This window comes from Ammospiza nelsoni, chromosome 19, assembly GCF_027579445.1.
Source record: "Ammospiza nelsoni isolate bAmmNel1 chromosome 19, bAmmNel1.pri, whole genome shotgun sequence".
NCBI lineage: Eukaryota > Metazoa > Chordata > Aves > Passeriformes > Passerellidae > Ammospiza > Ammospiza nelsoni.
The window spans coordinates 7,790,082-7,800,388 of NC_080651.1; positions in this window are offsets into that span (position 1 = coordinate 7,790,082).

Genomic DNA, 10,307 nt, shown 5'->3' on the forward strand with positions numbered 1-10,307 from the left:
TTTATTATTAGAAGCAAAATGACTTGGCTTTTCACTGGTGACATCAGTTGCTTGATTTCTCTTGGGTGACTTTGTGAATGAAAATAAGATGTTAAAATGTTTCAGCAAACTCCCATTTCACAGTTCCTCTTGGAAGCTGACAGCAGCTGCTTTACCCAGGTGTGTCACCCAAGTTATTTTTCCAGACAAGTTGTCCTCATAAAAGTTACAACCTGTTTACTATTTTGCTTTGCAAGAACTAGCTGAGCACTGCAGCATAATTAATGCCTCTAAAATATGTCTGTAATTAGAAGCAATCCACAATTTTATTCTTTTTTTCCCTCTAAGTGTGCTGAGGTGCCTGGGTGGCTGTACCCAGTGAGGCTGGAGCTGTTTCAGGTGTGCTCCCCCTGTGCTCCTGTCCCTGGAGAAGCTGGAGCTGTGCTCCTGTCCCTGGAGAAGCTGGAGCTGTGCTGCTGTCCCTGGAGAAGCTGGAGCTGTGCTCCTGTACAGGGGAAAGCTGGAGCTGTGCTCCTGTCCATGGAAACACTGGGAGCTGTGCTCCTGTCCCTGGATGCTCCTGTCCCAGGAAAAGCTGGGAGCTGTGCTCCTGTCCCTGCAAAAGCTGGAGCTGTGCTCCTGTCCCTGGAAAAGCAGGAACTGTGCTCCTGTCCCTGGATGCTCCTGTCCCTGGAAAAGCAGGAGCTGTGCTCCTGTCCCTGGATGCTCCTGTCCCTGGAGAAGCTGGAGCTGTGCTCCTGTCCCTGGATGCTCCTGTCCCTGGAGAAGCTGGAGCTGTGCTCCTGTCCCTGGATGCTCCTGTCCCTGGAAAAGCTGGAGCTGTGGTCCTGTCCCTGGATGCTCCTGTCCCTGGAAAAGCTGGAGCTGTGCTCCTGCAGCACTGCCAGGGCTGTTCCTGCCCCTGAGCTGAACCAGGTGTGTCAGTGTCACTGGGCTGGGCAGGGCAGGACAGGAGGTTTCCATGTGGGATCAGGTCCTGGTCAGTCCCCCTGTCCCACAGGAGGTACCCAGGAGCTGCTCTCCATGGACATCCAAACCTCACTGGTTTCATTCCTCTTGCCAGCAGCTGCTGTGGCTGCCTTCATTCTCTTGAGTTCCCTGGCCAGCCAGCAGGGACACCTCCCACATTCTGCTCAGTTTTACATCCCTCTGCCTCACATGCTCCCACATGGCTGTTTGCACTTTAGGCCTGGCTGAGCCACTTGGGTTTGTTTTCTGTGGAAGAGGTGGCTGAAGGAGGAAAGCATTGAGATAAAATCTTATAGTCTAGTAGGAGCTGAATAAATCCTAATCTGTGAATTAATTTACTTAAAATCAAGGTTTCCTCAGTCACATCTGTCCAACTCTAAAATGGTAGTGAAACCTTTCTGTTCTGGCTCATTCCCAGTCACCTTCTACTCAGACAGAATCCTAGAAAACACAGATTGCATGAACTTTCCAGAGCTCTTGCCCATCCCTACTGTCTTAGTGCAGCTCTTAGGCCAACAATCAGAACAAATCCATGAGGTTCTTTTAAAACCTTTCCTCAGCTGAGTCTGCTTGGGAGAGAAATATTTAGATATCTGCTCCCATGGGAACTCCATGGCTCGAGCTGAGTCACTTCCCTCAGAGTGGAGAAGTGGCAAGAGCTCCAGAGCCACCATGAGGTTTCTGTCTGGCAAAAGGGAAATGCACTCCAAGGATGAGTCAGGCTGGAATAAATGAAATATTCCTTAGCACGGGTGTCAGTGGGCTAAATCTGGAGTTGGAGCTGTGGGTTTTCCGCACTGGTTTGAGGCTGAATGTTCCCATTTCCCCAGGCTGGAGCTGGGCACGGTCTGCGGGGAGGGGAGGAGGAAGCCAAAAAAGGGTTGGGCGTGGTGTCGGTGTGTTTGGGGTGTGCTGGCGGGAATTGAAGCCGTTCAGGGAGCGCTGGGCAGGTCACACAGCCAGCCAGGCTCCGGCAGGCATTGGGCTGAGTGCTGCAGCACAATTTGGGAATCCAGATTTGTGCGTGCTGGTGAGAATCCCTGCCAAAGCACCCACACCTGGCTTGGGTACTCAGCACTCCCCGCCATCCCCCGATGGAAACTGGGAGCTGTTCTCTGCTTGGGAAAGGGCTCAGCGAGGGTAGAAGGGTCACCAGTCCTGCTGCCCACACAGAACGTTTTTAATATTAGAGCAGGGACATGCAAATTGAATCTGCTGCTGCTCTGGAAGCCGTGTGGGAGTAGGGCAGCAGGAAATGTTGCTCACTGCCACGTCTCCAGCTCTGGCCCTGCCTCGGTGATGAACTGGCTGCGCAGCAGGAGGCTGCCATGTGACTCCACACTGGTGCCATTGAACCCCAGCATGGCTGCTGTGATAGCACTGAAAGAACAGAGCAGGCACGGGCAACAATTACTGTTGGGCACTTCGACTTTCCACCACCACCTACAGCTGTGCCTTTGATGTCACTTGGGCTCTTCAGCTGAGAAGTCTCTCCTGCCCCTGGTGCTGGGAAATGCAGCTGCTTCCCCGCTCTGGGGGCTGTGGGGTAACTGGGTGTTTCCAAAGTGCTTTGAGATCTTGTGCAAAGAAGTGTTGCTGCAGGAACCGCAGGTGCTGCTGACAGATTTCCCGCTGTCAGCCCTGAAATCCTGCTGCTGTCCCTGGGGGCTGGGGAAGTTCTTTACCTTGGAAGGATTAGCCCATCCTTAGGGATTAAGGATCCTCACCGTGGAAGCATTGCTCCATCCTGTGTGTGCTTGTCTGAGGTTGCTCCAGACAAAGGAAGAAACAGAGTCCTCCTCTTCCTCCACACCATTCTGCCCAGCTTTTACCTCAAATGCTTCAACTTCATTCATTTCTTTCTGGCTGGGGGGGATGCACTAAGCAGTTGTAGGCAGTGGGGTTAAGCCCACCTGGCCAGCACCTCCCTGCCCTGTGTGTGCCTTCCTTTGGAGATTGTTACAAGGCTTGCAAGGGTTGCAGGATGAAGAGAGAGACAAGAATGTTGACCTCATGTTCAGAAGGCTTCATTTATGATTTTATGATATATATTACATTATATATATTATATATATAATATATAATGTAATATATATGATAAAATAATAAATATTATATATATCTATACTAAAAAGAATAGAAGAGAAAGTTCTCAGAAGGCTAGCTAAGCTAAGAATAGAAAAGGAATTCAACAACAAAGGTCTGTGTCTCAGCAGAAAGCGAGACCCAGCTCTGCTGTGAGTGGTCAATAAATCCAAACATCCACCCCAGACCAATCCCAGATGCACCTGTTGCATTCCACAGCAGCAGATAACCATTGTTTACACTTTGTTGCTGAGGCCACAGCTTCTCAGAAGGGGGAAAAATCCTAAAGAAAGGATTTTAATGAAAAGATGTGTGTGGCAGGAGATCATGAGGACTTCCTACCACTCTCAGAGCTGCAGATGCTCAAACTGCCTCAGCCACATGATGGACACTGATTGATCAGCTCTGCTCACAGCTCTGTCTCCCTTTGCAAACACTGCTGGAGGTGGCAGGAGGTGTGGGGTGAAGTTTGGATCCAGCTGCTCCCAGAGCACCCAGGAGCAGAGCCAGCCCTTGCCAGAGAGCAGCTCCTGTTGCACCACAGGCACCACCCCCTGAAGGAGCTGCCAGGGGTGTGTTGGGGGTGAGTTTTGCCAAGGCAGGCTGTGATCAGGAGGAGTTTCAGGCTAAAGCTGCACAGAGAAGTGAGGTTTGTGGGTGGGGATGGAACACTAAGATGTGCAGGGTGGGGATCTTTATTTCAGTCCAGGGTCTCTCTGCAGCCACAGCAGGTGTTATCACCTGTCTGCCTCTGGGGTGAGTCAGCTCCAAGAGACAGGAACCAGAATTTCAGCTCCTTGCTCAAGGGAGAGGCCCCAGTGGGACACAAAGTGTCCCATGTCACAGGAGCAGGGACTTGGACCTGCTGCTGGTGGCTGCTGGATCTCACCCCTCAGGCTGTAACCAGACCTGGATCCCTCCCTGCTGGCTCCTCCCAGCCCACCTGCCATTCCCTACACAGTTCCTGTAGTTTCTGGATGCTGGAGCAAAAGGTACCAGCTTGGCTCCATTTCCCAGCTCAGCTCAGCAAATCCTCTCTTTCTAAACTTTTCTTTTCCCCTGCTCAAATCGTGTCTCCTCCTCCTCCTCCTCCTTCTCCTCCTTTCCATGTCTTTGCTCTTTGAGGGCTGGGCTCTGGCTGGGACAAGAGGCACAGACTGACTGCAGCAATATTCCATGTTTTGGTGTGTCCCTCTGGAATGTGGGGGTGGTGGGAGGGGTTGTCCTGCAGCCTCTTCCCATCACAAGACTGTGGCTCTGTGGAGCTTGCTGGGCTCCTCTGGGGCTTTGGGAAATGTGTGAGGAGAACTGTTGGTGGAAAAGCCATGGGGAGAATGCTCAGTGCTGGAGCTGGTCAGGAATTTGGTATCTTTGCTCCAGAATAGCCTGGGGGGTTAATGGGCATCATGGGAGCATGGAGGTACCTGGGTGCCTTGGTTTGAAAAGAGAGATGTCTGCTAAGGAAGGCAGGAGCCTCCCTTGAAATGGAAAATGTAAACCCCCTCCCTCTGAATTATTATAATTTTGAAATTAAGGGGCTCTCAGTCAAAGATATGGGAATAGGAATAACAGTTCTGTACTAGGAAAATTAAAATTACAAATGCGATAGTACAAAAAAAAACCCAAACCACTGCCAGACTGAGAGCAGTCCCTGCCCCCCGTGTGTCAGGGAGGTGTCCCAGCCCCATCCCATGGGGGCTCAGCCCTCCTGCAGTGCCAGCTGTGGCTCTGCTGCAGCAGGGATCCTGCACAAGGGGGGAGTTTTCCTCTGCAGCTCCAGGGCTGCTGCAGATGGGCCTGGGCTCCCTCTGGCCATGCAGGGCAGCAGAAAGCTGCTCCTCTGGCAGTGCAGGGGGCAAAGGCTGCTGTGCTGTGCCAGGCTCAGATTGGATCCAGGTAGGAATGCTTGGCTCCTCCCCTGGGCGGAGCATCTCCCCATGGGATGCTGGGATTGGATCAGCCCTGCAGGGACACTCAGTGGCCATGGAGAGCAGAGATCTCCTGGAGGGAGGGTTGGCTGTGGGGGAGATAAAGGAAAAACTGCCCCATGAACAGCAGAGAACTGCCCCAGCTCTGACAGATGGGGATAGAATGCACACCCACTCATGTACTTCTACCTAAGACACTGGGTGTCAGCCCTGGGTTCTTCCACCTGCACAAGGATCCCCCTGGCCCCTCCTCAGCTCAGGCACATGCTGTGGGTCCTGCTGCTCTCAGCTCAGCCCCCAAATTGGCTTTGAACCAGCAAATAAACCAGCAAATAAATTGCCTTTGAAATGTGTCCCCCATTCTCTGTCCCTGCAGTGAGGGGATGGTAAATCCAGTGTCTGAAATGGAATTATCTCACTGGGAGAGGGAAGTGGAGGACAGCACATGACTGTGATGGTGAAAACATTTTAAAGTGGTCACAAGGTTCTGTGAGGCAAATGAGGGACATCCAGGTCTACACATGAATTCTGCACCTTCCTCAGAGTCATCCTCGCGTGTCCCTGCTGGCAGCACTTGTGCCAAACCTCTGCTCCTGCACAGGCAGGGGGAACAGAGCTCTCACAACTGCCCTGTCCTGTGTAGGTGGCTGGAAGTCCCCTTGGCTCTTCCCAGAGGGATGGAGTTTACCCTGACATCCTTCTAAGATGTCCCAAACGAGGTGGGATATCTGTGTGCTCCCCCCTTCCTTCCCAGGTGCCACCAGATTTTGTGAGGTGCCCCCCAAGTGCTGAGGATAGCCCGTGGCAGGGGAGATGTGGGGTCAGGGCCCCCCAGGAAACAGGGAGGGGGGACTGACATCCCTCCTGGGTATGGGATCGTGGCCCCACAGCACTCAGAGGGTCCCAGGGGTTTATCTCACCTGGGCAGCCCCAAAGAGGGCAAGCAGAGATGTCTCTCATTGTGAAACACCTTCCCTTCCTCTCCCTGCCTGCTGCTGCTTCTCCCCTTTGCCAAGGCCTGGCAGGCACCCCTGGGTTCTGCAGAGTCATCGGAGCCGTGCTCAAAGGAGAAGTGAGGGAGGGACATGTTGAAATCAGTTTTTTGACTATTTGCCCATTTCCATCCGAGAGATAAGACTGAGGCCAGGCTGCGGCTTCAGGATCAAGAAGGTAGGAGATAAACCACTGTTAATGCTGGTGGAGGGTTCTTTCCTGGCAGGTTTTCCTTTGATGAGATGACAATTCCCTGTAAATAAGGTGATGATGTTGTTCTTTGGAGATCTGTTTTCTCAGCAGCACCTATAGCCCCATTCACAAGTGAGCTGTGGACTTTATTTGTATTGGGGACAGGTATAAAGGGTTTGCCTTTAGCATGACTTGTTTTTAAAAAATGATTTGTTTTTAAAAGGAATGTAAGGCTTCACATTGTGCATATCTATGTTGGTCATTTAGGGAGGCAGACTGACAGCATGGGAAGCAGGGGCTGTTTTGGGGAATGCCATCTCCCTCCCTTTGGAAAGTCCTGCCTTGGATGTCTGGGATGTTTTGCCAATTGCCTGCCAGTGTGGGGAATGGAGTTTATCAGGATTGTCTCTACTAACCAGAAATCCTCACTCACTCTGGAGCTGCTTTTAGAGCTTCTCTCATTGTTTCCTGGACAAGGAGGAACTTGAGGTGCAAATACTGGAGCTCAGGGGTTTTTGTCACTGGTATTTTGTGGAACAGGTGGCTGCTGGTAAAACCCAGGGAAAAAAGGATATTTGCTGCTTTGGAGAGCTGATCCCCAGACAGCTCTGCCCTGACACCCACAGAGGTGATCCCTGCACAGAGTGCTGCCCAGACCCTGCTGGCTCTGCTGGGAGCTGAGTGCTCCCACCCTGCTGGGCTGTGCCTGAGCATTTCCAGTGGTCGTTGCAACCCAGTGCAGTGCCCAGCTGGGGAAAGGGCTTTTAAACAGAAACTTCCACACTGCAGCTGAACTTTTGCTTTCTAAAGCCTGCACAACCCCAGCCCAGCCACCAGCTCCTGGCTGGAGGGTCACTGCCTGATGTTTTGCAATAGTTATGGCTGGATTTTACTTCTCCAGTGTTACAAGGAGGAGAGAATTGGATTTGAGGATTGATTAAACTCTTTCAGCTGTTCTCTCTGTTCTTTCTGTGCTGGTTGAGGCAAGAGACATCCTGACTGCTGTTATTTTTTTTTGGCAAGGAACAGTGAAAGATGTGAGCAACTCAAGGATGCTGAGTCCATGTCCTGCCTTTACCTCTGGGGTTGCTGTTTGCTGGGCAAGATTTTGCTTTTGCAATCAAAGCTAAAAGCAAAGATGACAGCAATGGTTTCCAAAGGCCACTATGCACTTTTCTCTAGCTCCCACTAACAACATTTTACAAGGGAGCAGAGAGCTGATGTCCCAGATCAATAAACTGCATTTGTGTGTGTCATGGCACAGGCATCAGCTTCTCCACCACATCCCCCCCATCAGTGAGGCAGGAGATGCTTTGGAGCTTTGCCCAAGGTGAGCCAATGGAAAAAGGCTGGATAAAGCCAAGGCTGGGGCTGGGTGAGCACCTCTGAGCATCTCTGACAGCAGAGGGAAGGGGCATCCTCAGCACATGAGGAGGTGGCTCCAGTGCCAAGCTGGGAAAGCACAAGAAGGGGTTCTGAGGCCCAGTTCCTTGGGACACCCAGTTTCTGGGGTGTTACAGTTACCAGAGCCCTCCTGACAGGGGAGAGAGCAGAAGTGGAACAAGCAGCTTTTTTCAGACCTCAGGGGACAAGGCGGAAAAATCTCAGAAGTGCATTGCAGCTTTTGGGTGTCTCACTGTAGCTCTGGATTTTCATTCTGTAAATTACCTTGGCATCCCCCTGCTCCTGGAAATTCTGTGTTTTCATGCTGTGCAGCCCCTCTTGGCCCCAGTCCTGTGCTGGCTGACCTGGATAAAGAAAATCTGCCCCCCACATCAACCCTCTGCCTCTGCTCTCAGCCCTTTCTCCATCTCCTGGTCCCACAACTTCAGGGAATCCCTTTTGCCATTAAGCTGCTCTTACAGGGCTCCAGGGCAAAAGGAGGTTGTGTCTCTCTCAAAGCAATTAAAAGAGGGCAACCTGCCTCAATTAAAGGAGTGGATGAGTGCAAGGCTGAAGGGACTGGCTGCCTGCCCTCATCCTCTGGCAGGGCTGCTGCTGCAGCATCCTCCTGCAGCCCTGCTTGAGCCAGCTCTGTGCTGTGGGGCTCTGTGCTGGTGCACTCTGAGTCCTTCTGAGCTGCTGAGGACACAAACTTTCCAGTGCAGTTTCCATGGCCGTGGTTTCCTGTTTGGGTTCAGCACAAATCCCCGAGTGCCTGCACAGTGCCACTGATCCCAGTGTGGAGCCACTGCCACCTGTCTTACATCTGAAGCATCTTTTATTTTTATGGCTTTTGGGCCAGAAAGGTGTGGGGAACACAACCCCCCCCGCCTTGGGGAGTCCCTGCCCTGCTGCACAGGGCCTGTGGCTCCTCAGCAGCCCCAGCCGTGCCACCAAACCCCAGCAGTGACACTGAGCAGGGCCTGATGTCCTTGTCCTTCCCCAGGCTCTGGGTCTGCCCGTGAGCAGCAAATGCTTGTGCAGCTCAACAGCCCCTCCAGAGCCCAGGAGCTGTTCCTGTAGACACAACACACCCAGGAGCACGCTGGCCCTGCCCCTGGCCATCTGCTGGTGCCCAGCCAAGCCTTCCCCCACCCAGTTTGTTATCAGTGAGAGCGTCCTGATAGGGATCTGCCAGGGGAGGGCAACTGCCTGGCAGGCTGCAGTCTGATAAAGGGTTTACAAGAATGAAAGCTGAGTTAAGGAACAAGATTTCCACGTCATTTCTTTCTGCTTTTTTCTCAGCAAGCAGCTCTTTCTGGACAGCCCGTTTGGGAAAAGGTCACAGGCCCTTTCTGAGTGCTGTTCTTGGCTCTCCACTGTGTCTGTTCTCAGCCCAACCTTGTGCAACTCTCCTGGGTGTTGCAAGGGCTTCTCATCCTGCAGCTTTTGCATGGGGTTTCAAATCCCCCATCCCCCGGGGCTGCAGACAGACCCTGCTCCCTGCCAGGTCCCTGCCTCTGCTCTCAGGGCATGAACGATCCCAAAATCAGAGCCCAGACCCTTCGTGCTGCCTTCACTAATCCTCTCCATCACCCCCTTCCCCTCTGGGCTTTTTTCTCAGGACTATTTCTCTCCTCTTGTATTGCAATGCTGAGAGGGCCCCCACGAAGGAGGAATGATGAGGAGGACTCCATCTTATCAGAAGGCTAATTAATTACCTTATTATACTACATTATTCTATACATCTAAAACTGAATCTGCCAAGCACTCCCTGCACAGAATCTCGTGACTGTCAGTGACAGTCCTGACACACACACACACACACACACTCCTGGCCCTGAGAGGCCAAGGAAACAAAACACCATCACTCTGGGTAAACAATCTCCATGTTGCATTCTGCTTTGGCACAAACACAGCACAGCAAATGAGAATTGTGTTTTCTTTCTCTGCTGTTCTGAGAATGCAAAACCCAGAAATATTCTTGGGAAGAATTGTGCCTCGCTTTTCTCTGTGAGGAGAAGTGTGGCAATACACTTGCTCCCAGTTCCTTGCTCATAAGTGATAGCAGTGACCTTCCTTTTGTCCCCATGCTGTGTGTGCCCCACAGTCCCCACGGTGCTGGGGAGCAGGGCTGGGGGTGCTGGTATTAGGAAAATTAATCCACAAACACCAGAGGTTTATGTCCAAAAAGGAGACAGAGGAGTCCTTTTACTTTATTTGAATAAAGGGAGAGGCCATGGAGCATTCCCCTGAGGTCTCTCAAATTTTTGGAGGACACAGCCTCCTTTTAATCCCAGTTTCCTTTCTCCCTTTCCCCATTGGCTGTGGTACTTGAGAGGTTCAGACTTCCTGAAATTCCTGACACCAAAGATTTCCCTCTAATGTACAACCCTCCCTTTTCATTTTTAATTCTTATAGAATTTAGGGATTTTTCTTCCCCATTGTTTCTTTCCTCTCTCAATGTCTAATATAATTTATCAGAAAACCTAACGTTTATTTATAAAAGCAAACATCCTTTTCCATTCATCAATCAGTAGAATCCTTCCCATTGTTCCTTTCACCTTCCAGAGCTGGTTTCATCTACCAGCAGACCCACAGCTGGTTTGTAAAGACAAATCTGCTGTTCCTCTCACTGGGGAGCAGGGCTGGGGATGCTGAGGAGCAGGGCTGGGGGGCAGAGTTGGGGAGCAGGGTCGGGACATGATGGGGAGCAAGGCCAGAAGGTTCTGGGGAGCAGGGCTGGGGTGCTGGGGA